At 42.6% G+C, this 17,774-nt stretch overlaps 1 protein-coding gene across 1 annotated transcript in view; it reads left to right on the top strand.

Moving 5' to 3' along the window:
• Positions 1–17,774, top strand: part of NR6A1 (nuclear receptor subfamily 6 group A member 1) — a 476,601-nt gene that overhangs the window by 60,251 nt on the left and 398,576 nt on the right. The gene's annotated exons all lie outside the window — the stretch shown is intronic.

Here is a 17,774-nt window from a genome sequence, read left to right as displayed (position 1 = left end):
TCCTCTTCTCATTATGTCCAAACACACAAGATTCAAAGCAGAAAATACAAAATCACAAGACGTCAGTGATCGCAATTGGCATGATGGAACGTACTTTTGCACTGCATATGTCAAATATAAAGAGGATTTCTGATGCAAAACATTATCCAGCAGCAAAAGTAGCTTTGATTTTATACAATAAGCAGTTGGCAAATCTTGAAGCTTTTTAAATATTCAGTGATATGATCAAATTTTGACAGACTAAACACCAAACACACTGCTGAATTTTGAACCATTCAAATAAGCTATGTTACAGTAATCAGTGCTACTCATAACGATAATTTCAACAACTCGAACAAGGAAGAAATCGTGAACTCCTAGGAAAAACCCTCCCACAACAGGCAAGCTGCAGATCAGTTCTTCAAGACTGACAACCTAACGGGCATAGGAGCCTTGTCCAGCAATCCCTTGCACTCCAGATGGTGCCCTCTTTCCTACCCAACCGTGGCCCCAATTCCTGACCGCCAAACACCGGAAGGCAGGATGGACTCCTTGACAGAGACTTCAGTGGTGGGCAAAATGACACACTGCTCGGTTGCACCACCTGGTATTAAATTGAAAGCACCCTCAAGCATCGCATCCTAAACCGTGCTGCCCCGGAGAGACCTCCAGCAGTAGACCACCTTCCTTCAACTGGCAAATCAGTTGACCCCTCCATCCCATGACCCGCACGAAAAGGCCAAAGCTGAAGCGTCATAACTGAAAACCAAATATCAATGTCTCACACACCTCAGACTCTCTTACAAAACAGCTTGTCATACGTTAGCCAAGCCCACCCACCAAAGGTCCTATAAGCCCACAGCAAACCCAGATAAAGCAAAGGCTTAGCTGTGCCCAACACACTAGCATACACATTAAAAACAAGGTACTAATTGTATATGTTGTGAGACACCTTCCCGTTCTTTGACTTCTGCTCCTCCTTCTCATTCTTTTTCTTATCCCTACTGTCTCACTTCCTCTCCAATAAAGAAAACACACCTACAAATTTACCATAAAGAATTTTTTAATGCAACTTCTGCGAAAATTGCACATCCAAAGGAGCAATCTTGCAAAGTGTGTGGCCTTGCCTAGGCACCCTTGCAGTCCCTATGGGTGCTGAAAACACCTGTGGCCATGACACTACGATCGGCCCAGTCATCCCTACATCATCAGACGAAGAGGAAGAAGACTATGTATCTGAAAAATCCCAGGAATCGGAATTCCCCCATACTGCCTCTTCTCACTATTTGCATGCCTCACTACATTCTGTCGCTGCTTTAAAATTTCTCAATCTCCACCATGAAGACCTCCCATATGAACGCACACCGCCCAATGGTGCTGCAGAACCCACTACAATCCCCCCCACCCCGCACTCAAAGCCCAACAACGAAATCCCATCACCCTGAACAAACTCACTAGATGCCGCAGGTAGATAACTTTAACTGGTAGAAGATCCAGGCGCCTCTAGCTCGCCGCCTGAAGGAGCCACCATATCAAAAGCAAACACACTATCAGCAGATCTGCTGCACATCTTCTGCACCACTAACCATCCCCTGTTGACCATTCGCAGAGCTTCTCACACAGGCACAAACCTACCCACCTTCCATTCAATGTTGCCTCCTGTAGCTACCTCACTACCTGCTTCTGCCCTTTCCCACCAACACCTGCAATCCTATCCCTCTGAGGCTAATGCAGCAAATAAATAAATACAGGCTGCAAAATGAAACCCTGGACCTATCACCCGAACCTGACCCCTACCGCAATCCAGAAGAACCAGCAAAACTTATCCCTGTAACCTTCTTTACCTACCCCCACACTCCAGTGCTGCACTCAGGAAACAGAAGCAGACAGGATGGTGCATGCAGAGAGAAAAACAAAGAAGAAAGAACTGGTCAAGCTACCATGGAGGACTAATGCGACCGGCAGGCAGAGCGTTACCACCCGAAGCACTACCAGACTGAGTGCATGGAACCCTCCAGACAAACAAAGACACCACAAGAGAAAAAAAGAAAAACAGTAAGCAATCCACACCCAACACCCCACTATGTTGTTTATTGTGAACTTGATATACCGCCTTTCACAAACAAAAACACAGAAAAATGAAAGGAACATCGATATCAAACAGGACAGAGGAATAAACAAGTATTACGAAATAGAATAAACAAGATGGGTGGGGACACTGAGACAACCAGTTATTTGCCAACATCCTGGACTCCACAGAAGAACTAGAATTCAGGAAATGTCTGGGAAAACAAATGTGCTTTAAGAAGACAACAGAAGCGAGGACAAGAAAGCTCTGACTTCAATGGAGATGGTAAAGAATTCCAAAGAAAAGGGGCCAAAGAAAAGAACACAGAAGCACTTGTAGAGCTCAGTCGGGAACAGTGAATTGGTGGAACAGACAGATGGCAGTCTAATGCAGAACGAAGTGTACAGGCAGGGAAGTAGCGAGTAATAAGACTTGCTAAATTCAAAGGAAAATATGTGCACTAACCACAAGGAAAATTTCTCACACACTCTCCCTCCATCTCACCCTCCGAAAATGATTTCCACTCAAACCTACAGATCTCTCCTTCCAAGCATCACTCCTATCTCCCCCATTCACCCCAACAACCTCCTAATCACCATCCAGTTCACCTATGCAATCCTAAACACTCCCTGTATCCCATCATTGCCAACCCCTACCCTCATTCCTTACCCGCCTTCCTGAATCACCTTGTGGCAAGGCGTGGCCGCTGTTATCTGCCCACTAGCTTAAAGCTGTGAGTGTTCTTTATTGCCTTAGGTGTCTTCTCATCCTACTGTTGAGAGCGATCAGCTGGCATGGGCTTTCCTATTTATGATCTACTCCAGGTAACCTTGATAAACCATGATAGACAGAATTCTGGGATGGATGGACCATTGGTCCGACCTAATGTGACATTTTTAATGTTTCTAAGTACTGAGCTCCCTGATCTGGAAAATGCTTAAATGGAAGAAAATGGCACTAATAGCATTTTAGGGTTAGCAATGATTTTTTCTTCTTCACTGTTTGGAGTTGATAATAGCATTTTTTTTTTTTTTACTTGCTGGAATTCTCATCGTAGATGTGGATAGTGGATTTAAGTCCTACAGCATCTCATTGTTTGTAATGCTTGGTGTGTACATTATAAGAGTTTTTGAATATGTGAAATAGCTTAATAATTCTGTACCCATGCATTTGTGTTGATAGAGTTGAATGCTGAATACTTGAAGTAATCCAGTAACCTTCATATTATATTGCCTTGTGTGGTAAAATCAAAAGGGGCTTTGATTAAATGGATTTCAAAATGATTTTCTCATGTGATGAATTTTTAGTTCAAGGACAGGAAGATAAAGCTTACCCTAGCCCACCACATAATGCCCTCTTTTATATGCTTGAGTAGAAGGACCTTCTGGTCTGTACGAGAGAGTCATGTGTTTCTTGATTTGTCATTGTGATTTAACTCTCACAACTTCTATTGATTTTACAGCTTTTACAGACTACATTGTGTATGTAAAAGATCTTTGTCAGACTAAGTACAGCTTTTTTTCCTGGATGCTGAAATGCTTTTTATCAATTTGCAAAGTCTTTTCAAACATTTTTTTTTCTTTGTAAGATTGCCTATGGAAATTAAATTGCAAATGATAATATAATAGATGGTAGTTACACATCTTTATAAATCTTTCTCTGTATGAATGCTGATAACAGACCTTTGGTGTTTCTCATCAAGATTATTCTTGATTTGTAAGAAAGTGATCATTGCATAGTATATTCACAAACTGAGTATACTATGTTTTACTATCTACAGTACTTGTGTATTTTAAAATTAATAATTCTTTCCTGTATACAGTTAGAGGAGGTTTCCAAAAAAATAGTGAAATTTAGACTATTTGGGGAGACACTTTCAACCACTTCACCAGGTTTTTGTTCTTCTTTTTTCCTTTTAAATGGAAGGTAATACACCTTTTGAAAGGGAGGATAGCTTATTCCATGAATCCAAGGGGCTGCTTAAGGAACTTCCTAAAAAGTTCTTTAGGTGATAACGGGTACACATGGAAAATTAAATACCCTTAAATTTTAATAGTCTCAGCTTATTCTCCAGAATCTCAAACTTATTTATTTATTTTATTTATTTGTTACATTTGTATCGCACATTTTCCCACCTATTTGTAGGCTCAATGTGGCTTACATAGTTCCGGAGAGACATTTGCAGACTCCGGTGAGAACAAATATAAAGTGATGTTGTGATAAGATACAGTTCGTGTGGCATAGCCACATTAGAGAATCGTCTAACGCAGGGGTAGGCAACTCCGGTCCTCGAGAGCCGCAGGCAGGTCAGGGTTTCAGGATATCCACAATGAATATTCAGGAGATAGATTTGCTACCATGGAGGCCATGCGTGCAAATCTATCTCCTGCAAATTCATTGTGGATATCCTGAAAACCTGACCTGCCTGCGGCTCTCGTGGACCGGAGTTGCCTACCCCTGGTCTAATGGAAGAGTTGGGTTTTGTCCATTACGTACTTTAGTTTTGTTGTGTTGCAGGGATCAGGCATTTAAGTTGGATCGATGGGGTATGCCTTTTTGAACAGGTTAGTTTTTAGTGATTTCCGGAAGTTTAGGTGGTTGCATATCATTTTCAAGGCTTTTGGTAATGTGTTCCACAATTTTTTTATTTTTTGTTACATTTGTACCCCGCACTTTCCCACTCATGGCAGGCTCAATGCGGCTTACATGGGGCAATGGAGGGTTAAGTGACTTGCCCACAGTCACAAGGAGCTGCCTGTGCCTGAAGTGGGAATTGAACTCAGTTCCTCAGTTCCCCAGGACCAAAGTCCACCACCCTAACCACTAGGCCACTCCTCCACAGTTGTGTGCTTATGTAGGAAAAGCTGGATGTATAAGTTGATTTGTGTTTAAGTCCTTTGCGGCTTCACTATAGATAATTTTGTGAACCAGGGTGCAGATTTTGAAGGCAATGCATTCTTTGATTGGGAGCCAGTGCAGTTTTTCATGAAGGGGTTTTGCTCTTTCAAATCTCATTTCAAATTTCATTGTGCCAGTGAGTCTTTTAACGAGGACATTTCCTACTGCTTCTAAAGATGTTACTTTCTCACTTATGTGTCTCAGCTGGGCATTTTGGGCTGGTACAACACCTTTGAAAGTGTTAACACAATTTTCTAGCTCCTCAAGGAGGACTCCGCACTGTTCACTCTTCCACTTGCTGTATTTTCCAGTGTCACCAGAGCCAACTAGATAGAGTCCAGGGTATTAATGGATGGTTTCACAAGTTTCTTTGAAATTGTTAGGTCAGGAAATCTCGCTGGACTGGAATGACAAACACATATAGCTTCTCCCCCTGCAAATACGATTGAGCTCAGTCTACACTTGCCTTGTTTGGGCTGCAAATGCGTCTGGTTGCAGTTGGTGAAGTTGCCAATGGAGCATACCCTGCTGAAGGAGAAGGCAACATACTGAGACCCTCAAGCCCAGTTATGCTTTCAGGTGCTTCTGATGGTAAATCAAACACTTCTGGTTGCCTGAGGTGGAGGCTGATGGTTTTCAGGGCTCAATGTTGCTTCAAGCTGGAAGTATGCTCCCTCAGCCGAACTGGCAGCAATTGCCACGTCCAAAACAGGTGCCGATACTGACATTTTCACCATCTATGGTATTGTCTGTTGGATCACTGGAGGATTTATCCTTGGGAGCACCCTTTCTTTTCACCATCGTATAGTAAAGTACAAGCAACAAAGATAAGAGAAAGTGAGAGCTTGGCACTACATGTCTTAGCGCCATCTTGGCCTCTCCTAATTGTCATTCTTTTTATAAGAACATATGAACAGCCATACTGGGTCAGACCAATGGTCCATCTAGCCCAATACCCTGTTTCCAATAGTGGCAAATCCAGGTCACAAATACCTGGCAGAAACCCCAATAGTAGCAACATTCCATGCTTACCAATCCCAGGGCAAGCAGTGGCTTCCCTGTGACTATCTGAATAGCAGACTATGGACTTTTTCTCCAAGAACTTGTTCAAGCATTAAACCCAGACACGCTAATCACTGTTACCATATCCTCTGGCAATGAGTTCCAGAGCTTAACTAGAGAAAAAAAATATTTCCTTCTCTTTGTTTTAAAAGTATTTCCATGTAACTTTATTGAGTGTCCCCTAGTCTTTGTACTTTTTGAAAGACTAAAAAATCGATTCACCACTTCTAGTTCTACACCACTTAGGATTTTGTAGACCTCAATCATATCTTCCCTTCAGCCATCTCTTTTCCAAGCTGAAGTGCCCTAACTATTTTAGCTGTTCCTCATATAAGAGGAGTTCCCATCCCATCATTTTGATTGCTCTTCTCTGAACCTTTTCAATGTCCGCTATATCTTTTTAAAGATATGGTGACCAGAATTAAATGCAATACTCGAGGTAAGGTCACACCATGGAGTGATACAGAGCCATCATAGTATTGCTGGTTATACTTTACCATCCTTTTCCCTGCTGCCGCACATTGGGGACAAGATTTCAGTGTATTGTCTATAGTGACAACTAGATCTTTTTTCCTTACTACTTACTTTGCATTCGTAATCTGTCTTGACCTACCTGCAAGGTATATCTTCTGCCAGTGTGCGGCAGTGGACAAAAAAGCAAACAGGATGCTAGGAATTGTTAGGAAAAGGATGGTAAATAAGACCAAGAATGCTATCACTCCATGGTGCAATCTCACCTTGAGTATTGTGTTCATTTCTCATAAGAAACTCTTTGCAATTGTTTCAAATTTGACATCCATCCTCTAAGTACAACTTTCCAACCTTCTCCTGATGTCTTGGCCTCCTTTTTCTCTTCAAAGGTGGCTAATTGCACATCAGTCACTCCTTCCCCCTCTTCCGATTTTATAACCACAGCGACTGAAACTACTACTTTGTCTTGTTGGTCATCTTTTTCCCTATGTTCTTTGACCCACCTGACTCAATTGGTGAAAACTATGAATCTTCATTGGACCCTCTTCCTGTTAAATGGCTACTGTCTTCCAAGCATTGCTGCTTCCTTTTCTGTTGCATATGATCTAGTCACAGCCTGTTCGGGCATCTTCCCTGATTCCTGGAAGAAAGCTGTAGTATGTCCACTAAAAAAAAAAAAAAAAGCCCTCACTTGACCCATTAGACCCAACGAACTGTTGCCCAGTCTGTACTTTTTGTTTTACTTCTAAAGTCATGGAGGGGGTTGTCTTTGAGCAACTTCTCTCTAGGGTTGAAGGGCAACATATTTTACATCCTTGTCTAATGGGTTTCCTGGCTGTCCAAAGTATGGACACCACTGTAGCAGCTTTGACCAGTGATTCTGGTTCCATTGTTCTCTTTGGTATCTCTAGATCTATCTGCAGCATTTGATCTTATCGATCATTCCCTCTTCTTGAGATTACAATCTTTGAGTCTATCTGGGACTGTTTTGGCTTTGTTTTTCTCATAGCTCTCAGGTCTTTTTTTTTTTTCAGTTAAAACTTCTACTGCTCAATCTTAATTTCTTCACTCTCTTACGGGGTTCCACAAGGGTCCTTACATTCTTCATTGCTTTTCAGCATCTTTCTCAGCCCTTTAGCCAGTGCCATTCAAGACTTTAACATCCACTTTTTCATCTATGTGGATGATATCCTTTTGTTGTTTCCAAACTCTCTATTTACAATTGATACCTCTCCCTTTTAATGATGTCTCTTCACCTTGTCTGATTGGATGTCTTCTAATAAGTTCGTTCTTAGCCTATCTAAAACCACAGCTTGCTGGGTCTCTGGAATGTCCTCCCCCCCCCTTCACTTGATTCTTTTCTTTTCAATATGACTATTCCCACTGTTTGTTCTTTCCATTATTTTCCATTATTTAAGGGTTATCATTGTTTCAGAGCTTTCATTTTCTAACCAAATTTCTCAGGTTCTTCAGCGAGGTTTTCACGCATTGTGCTTTCTCTGCTCAGTTTGAAATTTTCTCTATTTTCAATCTCTTTGCACTTTCATTATTTCTCAGATAGACTATTGCAACTCTATTTAGATCCAGTCAACTCCTTGGAAATACAAGTCCTTAATACTAAACTTGAGGTCATCACTGCATGACTTCTTGACAATAAAATGATTCTTAATTCCAGCAAATATAAGGCTCCTCTGTACCTGTTCTCCCTTTCCTTATTCAAGGTGTCCCAATTCCTTAGGTACCATCACTAAAAATCCTAGATGTCATACTTGACGATAGACTAACCTTTCAGGCTCAACCCTCAGCCATAATGGAACGTTGCTTTTACAGATTTTGATCAGTGTGAAACCTCTTTTCTCCCACATCACTTGAGATGTTGACCCATGCTTTGGTCGTGAGCACTATGGGTTATTGCAATGCCCTCTATCAGGGCCTTAGGGCCTCTAATATTCATCACTTTCAAATTATTCAAAATGTCACTATCAAGTCTGTTAAAGGTGCTTGAAAGTATGATCATGTCACGCCACTTTGTGAAGCACACTGGCTGCTCTTACCTCAGCGTATCTCATATAAGATAGTTCTTCTAGTATTCAGGATCCTCCAGGCTAATCTTACAGTTTTTCTTTCTCATCTGTTGACTCCTTATAACCCTCTGCATGCTCTTTGATCCCAACACCACCATTTGCTCACTATGTTTGCAGTCAAACACATTCGTTATGACACCATTTGGAAAAGAATCTTTACAGTAATGGCCCCTAGTCTTGGGAATATTCTTCCCCTCTACATTCGTCAACAAGATTCCTTAGCTAAATTTAAAACTGATGTAAAAGCCCTCTTTTTTGAGGCTGCAGTTCCTTGATTCACTTTTACCGATTGTGGGGGGGGGGGGGGGGGGGCTCGTTGGATGACCTGGATGGCCAAGGCATTCTTTCTGTGATATGTTCTTAAACCTCGCTTATCTTTTCTATCCAAATGGAATTCTTTTCATTGTTCTATTATATTGCATTATATTTGTATATATAAACCACTTAGACAGTTTTTGATGGGCAAATAAATAAAGAAACTAGAAACTATTTACTCTGGCATTTTTCAATTCCAATTCCATAGACTTCAAATCCTTCAGAATTCCAATGATTGTTTTTTGTGTAGAGCTAAAAAAATTTGATCATGTTATTCTTTTACTAATTCATCTTCAGTGGTTGCCTATTGAATACTGTTCTCACTTTAAGATTATTTGTCTCACTCATAAGGCATAGGGTCCCTGTCCTACCTCTCATCTTTGACTATTCCTAACTTCTCATATTCTTTGTTCCTTTGACTCCAGTTGCTTAGTGTTGCCCTCCCCTAGGAATGCTCGTTACGAAACTACCCGGAGTTCAGCCTTTTATTTTGTTGCCTCTAAACTTTGGAACAATTTCCCTTCTTCTATCTGTTCTGTAATCTCTTTGTCAGATTTAAAATGTTGCTAAAACCCATTTTTCCAACTTGCTTTTGGTACAGTTGAGAGCTGTCACCTTGGAGTCTGATGAAAACCCTTTTTTTCTTTTATCTGTGTAAAACTTAGTCTGCAGCTCCTTGTGACTCTGGGCAAGTCACTTAACCCTCCATTTCCCCAAGTACTAATAAGTACCTGTATATACTATGTGAACTGCTTTGAATGTAGTTGCAAAAACCACAGAAAGGCGGTATGTCAAGTCCCATTTCCCTTCCCTTCCCCCCGTTATCAGGAGGGCATCTGGTAGCATCACAATTGGTGGCAAAATTAGGCTGGTGCTATGGTCCTGCAAATTTTGCTCATGCATACATACTGTTGAGGGTAACCATACTGTAGCACATTCCTAGATGGCATGGTCTGGGTGGCCATATTGAATGGGATGCTAGTACAATGGGGGCATCTATCTTGATAGGGTCTAATCATTACACCCAGTACTAGCGGCCATCTTATGGGGCGCTAGGAAGGTTCCAGCCATGCAGGCACTTTGAGGCCCAAGTCTTGGGTGGTGCACAGTCCTCTGGAGGATTGTAAGATTACATGCCAGCCCACATGACTCCACAGGGGGTGAATCTGACTATTTACTACCTAACAAGCTTCACTACCAGTCAAAACTGTATTTATTCCCATTTAAGATGACATAGGAATAAAGTATTCATGGTTTTGAAATAGCAGTCATAAACCAGTTAAGGTTTGATTGCAGCTGTAAACTTGTAAGAGCCACATTATACATAATTTGTAGAATACTTTGGGGCTCATTTTCAAAGCACTTAGAATTACAAAGCTCCATAGATTACAATCCAACTTATTTTCGAAAGAGAAAGATGCCCATATTTCGACCCAAATCGGGAGATGGGCGCCTTTCTCTCATGGGCGCCCAAATCGGTATAATCGAAAGCCGATTTTGGGCGCCTCCAACTGCAGTCTGTCGCGGGAATGAACAAAGTTGACGGGGGCTTGTCGGAGGCGTGGTGAAGGTGGGACTGGGGCGTGTTTATCGGCCGAGGAGAGATGGGCGCATTTGGCCGATAATGGAAAAAAGGAGGGCGGCATTAGCGAGAATTTGAGCCGCTTTTTTGGACCCGTTTTTTCACGAGCAAGTCCCCCAAAAGTGCCCCAACTGCCCAGATGACCACCGGAGGGAATCGGGGATGACCTCCCCTGACTCCCCCAGTGGTCACTAACCCCCTCCCACCAAAAAAAAAGAACTTTAAAAACTTTTTTTTTCCAGCCTGTATGCCAGCCTCAAATGTCATACCCAGCTCCATCACAGTTGTATGCAGGTCCCTGGAGCAGTTGTTAGTGGGTGCAGTGGACTTCAGCCAGGTGGACCCAGGCCTATCCCCCCCTACTTGTTACACTTGTGCTGGTAAATGGGAGCCCTCCAAACCGCCCCCAAAACCCACTGTACCCACATCTAGGTGCCCCCCTTCACCCATATGTGCTATGGTAATGGTGTAGAGTTGTGGGTAGTGGGTTTTGGGGGGGATTTGGGGGGCTCAGCACCCAAGGTAAGGGAGCTATGGACTTGGGAGGTATTTAAATTAAAAAAAAAACTTTTTACATGTGCCCCCTAGGGTGCCCGGTTGGTGTCCTGGCATGTGAGGGGGACCAGTGCACTACGAATCCTGGCCCCTTCCATGACCAAATGCCTTGGAGTTGTTCGTTTTTGAGCTGGGTGGCTTCGGTTTCCATTATCGCTGAAAACCGATACTGCCCAGCTCAAATCTGATGCATTTGCCCGGCACCAACCAAAAGATGGACGCCCATTGTTTTCGAAAATACGGTCTGTCCTGCCCCTTCGCGGACCCGTCCTCGGAGATAGTCGCCTATGGAGATGGGCGTCTACGTTCGATTATGCCCCTCAGTGTAACTTTGTAAGTGTAAGTTTTTTGAAAATATGCCTCTTTATGTACAGCAATGGTTGATGCTGCTAATAATGGCTTTCATAGTGCTCTTCTACTGACATGTTTCTGGCAGCGACAGCCAGGCATTCCTGGACATTTGATGTTGGCATAACCAGCTCTAGCAAGAGAGGCACTCGCCTGGACATCCCAACTATGTCATGATGCTGACACATGCTCAAGCATTCCAGGTGGTATTTACAAGCCACATCAAAAGTTTTCCCTCCTGGCGTGTTGCCAGGCGACAAACAACTGCACTATTGGAGGAGTGGGCTAAAACATACAGTGGGGCACGATAAGGTCCACCAATTTCACACATAATAGCCGCAGAATAAGCTACAATATGCTTCAGGACACTATTAGCTAACCGGTCAAGTTGGCAGCAGCGGACATTAAGAAAAATTGTGTGGATACTGCTGCACAATCCCAGCTATAAGGCACACACAAAATAGATAGCGACAGAAGCAAGCCACAGAAAGCAGGAATGCGCATGTGCAAAGAAAAGTTATTCCTACACAGAAACATCATACCCTGAGGTTGGCAGGCGTGGCTGTGGTAATCATTAGCAAGTGACTCCTTACAGTGTGGGGTATAAGTTCTGATCTTCATCCATTAGGTGTTCCATGAGCTACTATCCAACTATACTTTACCTCCTGTATCACACTCAGAAATAGAACCCCTCATGTTACACAGGCATCATCCACAGGATTTAGCAGGCTGATAAAAGGGTTTCAGCATCTTGTGTGGGGCTTAAATGGTTTTACTGCATTCATCATAATTTATGGCATCACTGCTGCTGCCATTCGCAGAACTCCAACCACGTGAAGCTTAGCCTTAGGCATTTACACAATGGATTTTCCCCTCCCCAACAGGCTGTCTTCTGTTTGTATTAGATGAATCATCCACATGGCAGTTCAGACTGGTTGCCTCTAACCTTTAGTGGAAGAGGCAAGGGACATGGGGAAGTTATTTATTGTGCTCACTGCAGGATGGATGTCTCTACCAGGTTTTTCTGCGAACTACCTTTCAGGCTTATAAAAGCTAGAGAAACTATATACGGTGGTTTTCATAATGGCATTGCCACCTGCATTCATTGTGGCTATTTACAAATTAATATACAGCACAGTGGTCTGTTTGACAATTTGCCTCAATGATCAGGTTAAGACCCCCGAGATGGAGATACATATTGGTGGCGATAGTGTCGTAATTCTCTGAGACACGCTGTAAACTGGTTTGCGTTTTTGCATGATCACAGTATAAATTACGTAGGAGTTTCTGTAAGCTTGTAACTTATTTCCATAGAAAGGCAAGTTAGTTACAGTTACACCAGGATATTGGGTTTCATGGGCACAAACCAGTTCTTGATTCTGGGGGAGTTAGAGATGGAAGATGCGTTGAAGTTGTATGTTGCATTTACTGCATGACTTTCTAATTCTGCCGCATTGGTTAACATATGGCGACCAACGTTGAACTTAACATGCAAGGTGAAGTTCCTGCAAGGAGCGATGCCTACACATTCCAATATTCTCGGTTTTATTTCGCACCCCCCTTTGCTAATCATTTCTAGCATCTGCTTTACATTCGCTCACTCCCACACACTGGGCATAAGGACTTTAGCATATCACCTACAGTGACAAATGAAGCTGGCTTGAGTAATGACTTAAGACAGCGGACCTTACCTTCAGCTAACTATGTTTCAGATAATTCCTTCCAGGGTGCATCAGTTTGCACCAGTCCACGGGGAATGTCATCTGCCATGAAGGCGCCTAGTCTCTGAATATCCTAAGGTCTTCAGGCAGTCACGATTGCATCCTGTTTTACCTTACCATATGCATTCAGAGACTTTACGTAGAAGGACTTATAGTTGTCACCGCAGGATTTATGATTCATATTATCCTTCCCAGGGGCAGTACTTTGCACTTGGCCACTTTGAATTTCACAAACCGTGGAGATGCCCAGTCGCCTAATACCCCAAGGTCTTAAGGTAGCTATGATTATATCCTGTTTTTATCTTACTGTATTCATTTGAAGAATTTACGTAGAAGGTCTTACTGTTGTCTCCTCAGGATTTGTAACAACCACCTTGGGTGACAGGTGCTACAGTGTTGTCTTCTCAAGGATATTGTGAATTATAAGACCTGGATATCTACATGGTTTTTCCTTTGTTTATCATAAACCCTTACCATCTTAACTTGCAGAATTCTCACATAACACCTGCCCTACCCTTCATCCTGCACGGGCTGGCTGTATTTTGTCCAGAAAGGGCTACATGATAAATTTCAACATCAAATGCACTGAGTGGTGTGCAATGGTTTCAAGCATATATAGTTGTCAATCAACGGAAAATGGTACCAAGGAAATAAAAATCCAGCGCACTCTCTATTGAAGGAGGTTCTCCAAATAGAATGACAGTGTGCTCACACACACACACACACTCTGTGTGTTTGTTGATGTTTATCATATAGCTTCTGACGCAGCCCTTTCTGGTTGAAACACGGCCTGTGTCGGACATTTTATCTTATTGAGATTCTGCAATAAAGAATACTTTGGACTGATCACTGATCTGCTGTGTTCTTTCCTACATTGGAGTTTGCAGATCGTCTGCCTTGTTGTTTCTTGGAGACTGCCTTTCGTCCTGCCAAGTTTCTTATACATCCGAGCCAGCAGCTGTATGTACACAGCTGTACGTAATCGACACCACCTCAATAGCCTTTGGGCTTGTAAGTTCCCTGTATATACACTGGCAGCAGAAGGCACGCAGCTTACCAGGTTTCTGAGTGGAGGAGTGGCCTAGCGGTTAGGGTGGTGGACTTTGGTCCTGGGGAACTGAGGAAGTGAGTTCAATTCCCACTTCAGGCACAGGCAGCTCCTTGTGACTCTGGGCAAGTCACTTAACCCTCCATTGCCCCATGTAAGCCGCATTGAGCCTGCCATGAGTGGGAAAGCGCGGGGTACAAATGTAACAACAACAACCATGCCTTCATAGCCTTTACCCGGCAAGTTCTCTTTTATACTACCTGAACCTTACTACGCACCGCTTCCACTGCACTTGGGCTTGAAGGCTCTCTCCTATACAAATGGCAACTTAATATACACAGGTTCCAGGTCTACACCAAGAACTACACTGCTTTACTGCCCCATTGGCCTGCGAGCTTGCTGGTTTATTATATGATACCTGCACAGGAATGGACACCATTTTGATACACCTTTCAATACCCTTAGGATTAGGTGCTTATATATACTAACTGCACGGTGAGTTAAAAAGCTTCAGTGGACGTCAGGTTAACAGGTTATGTCATTGGTGCAATGCTGTAATGAACCTGCTGGCTTTCAGTTGTATTTCCTACCACCCGCTCCTGAATGTAATCCAATAGTCGTAGGCTTGCAGATCTATGATATACCAGCTGCACCAGAAAGTACACGGCATCAATATGGCCTCGATAGCTGTCGGGCCTACAGATTTCTTAGATAATAACTGCACCGGAATGTACACTACTTCCAGTTATTTTTCAGGCTTGCAGATTTATCAGATAATAACAGTGCCGGAGTGTACACTACTTCCAGTTCTTCAGGCCTGCAGATTTCTTACATAATAGTGATGGAATGTATGCTACTTCCAGTTTTTCTGATATGCCACTGGTACATGAAGGTATACTACATCAAATAGCATTTTGGATGGCAGGTTTCTTACCTATCATATATGCCATCAGGGACAATGTGTTCTTCTCACATATGTGCAATCTTGTAGACAATTCCACATACCATGCATAGCACTCGTACACCATACTATGTTAACTTCAAGCCATTTCTGGTTACTCCTAGCAGCTCATGTTGGCTCACACTGGGGACCAAAACAACTGTGACGGCTACAGTCATGCTTCTGTGGCATGCCAATCATTTAGTAGTGGGGCATTGTCTGTAGCAAACTATCCAGACTGGAGGTGTGAGCAGCATTCATCCAGCCCACAGGTTCTGTGGGTTAGGACTTACCTCGAGATTGGAAAGCAGAGTATTACATTGATGGTAGGCCCAGGCATAATTCTTTGTCCTCCATGCATAATCTACTTCTCTGTTATTCTCTACTGGGTATGTGCAACACCGCAACACCATTCTTTCACAGGACCAAGGATTTATTGGGTAGCTAGACACCAACACTTACAGCGCTTATTCCTTTATTGGACAATCTCAAGGCCTTCCATGAGGTACCTATATTGGATATACTTCAAGTGGCTAACTGGGACATTAAGTATACAAATAAGTCCACATGGAGAGGGCAATACTTAGAGCACAGGCTTACTCGACTCAGTCGCACGGCCTTGCACAGCTTATTAGGAACAGGCTTCGGGTTATATAATGAAGCTATGCCTACGTACGTTCTAGAGTGCACTAAAACAGGAAAGAATGGTATAGTTATATTTTGCTTAGCAGGTTTGGGTTCCCCCATTTAGAATGCGAGAGATATATTGAGGAAAAATGAGGTTGTACTATTATTGGTGCCTCTGACCTTTGAGATTTACCTAAGTACGAATTGGCTGCAGCTAGGAGTCCTATTGGTGGGGAGACCGCAACAGGTGGGGTTTTTCTCTCCTGGCCTTTGGCAGTGGGTACTAGTTGAATAGAATACACAGCAGGAGGTTTCAGATGAAAGCAAGCTTCAACAGTGGTCAAAGATGTAAGTTGTGTTGGCACATGCTAGTAGTGTCATACATAATGTTAAAACCACGGGCAGTACTCCTCTTGTACGGAGGGGGGCCAGTGCAAGCGTAAGAGAAGGTCGATGGTGCCTACCTCAGACTTGGATGGAATGGGGAGGTTGAAGGCATCAAAAAAGAGTCAACGCTAAGAAGGGGAATGCGCTTTTATGGCCTCCCCTTATCAAAAAAATAATGGTAGCGCATCTGCATGTCTACCATATATGCCACAGGTGACACAGGAATGTGCTTCATATAAGGCTGAAACAGTTGGAGCTGTGCGACTCGAAAGGCTATACACCCTGGCCAAATGCTCTAGATAGGAATGTCTTCTAGATTGGAATTTCGATTCATGTACTTAATGGCTTGATATTGTAACTTGTATGTAGGAATATAGTTGCATAATACTGTAACTGTTGCATGTGTAAGTAATAGAATGCTGTGGCCATAATAAATTCCACTTTTATCTGATAACTTGCCAATTGTTGATATTTTGGAGTGTTCTGGTATAATGAAACTTGAGTGCCATGGTGCCGCTTGCCCTGTTTGTTTTGGGTTGAGAAATGGCTTACAGGAGCAGTGCTTCTGAAGAGTAAATTCTTGTGGAATCTACAGTATTGATATATAGATGGCATTGCTTTTCAACTTTCTTTCAATATTTTTTTTTCCCAAAAGTTTGCCCACAACAATACGGAATTTGGTTTAATTGAAAGAGGTATTATTACTTGAGCAGATGGGTAATTGACTAAATTCTTCAAAACTATCTTAAGTGCAAAATGATGACCACCTCTTATATGTTTTGTTAGATGTCCACACAGCTGGGATCTTCTTCAAAGTCAAATACTATGTCACAGGTTCAGGCTAAGTTCATTTCTATGAGAAGCCTCCGTATCTTCTGTCAGCACAAATGGAGACAAGGGCAGTCAAAGGTCGAGAGAAGTTCAAAATAGCATAACCTTTCTACACAGTGTTACCAAACAGCCCTAACCCTAATAAGCTTGCAAAGCTATTCTTACCCATCCTGCTTGCTGTACAGTTGTAAAATTCTAAGAACAAGGACTGATGTGATCCAGGGAAAGTCAGAAATCTAGTTGAGAAGAATAGGTAGTATTGTTGCTTTTAAAACAGAAATAACTGATTTATGTTATGGCACCCAATTAGGTTGTAAACCACAGAAGCATAAAGCTACCCTGTGGCTATGCTAGGGCTTCTGCTCTGCTTTCTGTTCAGCAAATGGAAGGCATCCCAATAAAGGTTAGCAGTTCCATAAGAACTAAATTATTCTTTTCATACCACTCGGGGCTTGTAAACAGCATATAGTACATGAAAACAATTCACCTTGCTCACTTATTGGCCACGGATAAGGTCATGGGGTAAATAGTTGGACTGGCAACAGCTGTTCTTTGTAGTGGTTACTTTTTTCTTTTTTTTAATTTAAGTTTTATTGAAAACACAGCACAGCAACAAAACAGGAAAAGTACATAAGAGGATACAAAGATTATATCCCAAAATTGTTTTCCCTAATTATTACATTTGAGTTTTGTCTCCCTGCCTTCCCTCCCCCACCCCCACTAAGAACCCCCTTCCCACTAACAACCCCCAATGACTCCAAGGCAGGCAGTGTTAACCTGAAGCCGCCTTGTGGCTTCATTCCATCCCACCCTATGACGCTCGAGAATCATTAGGGCATAAATCGGGTTCATCTACTG

Source organism: Microcaecilia unicolor, chromosome 6 (assembly GCF_901765095.1).
Source record: "Microcaecilia unicolor chromosome 6, aMicUni1.1, whole genome shotgun sequence".
NCBI lineage: Eukaryota > Metazoa > Chordata > Amphibia > Gymnophiona > Siphonopidae > Microcaecilia > Microcaecilia unicolor.
The sequence above is the reverse complement of the archived record's forward strand: the minus strand, read 5'-3'. Positions and strand labels throughout refer to the sequence as shown.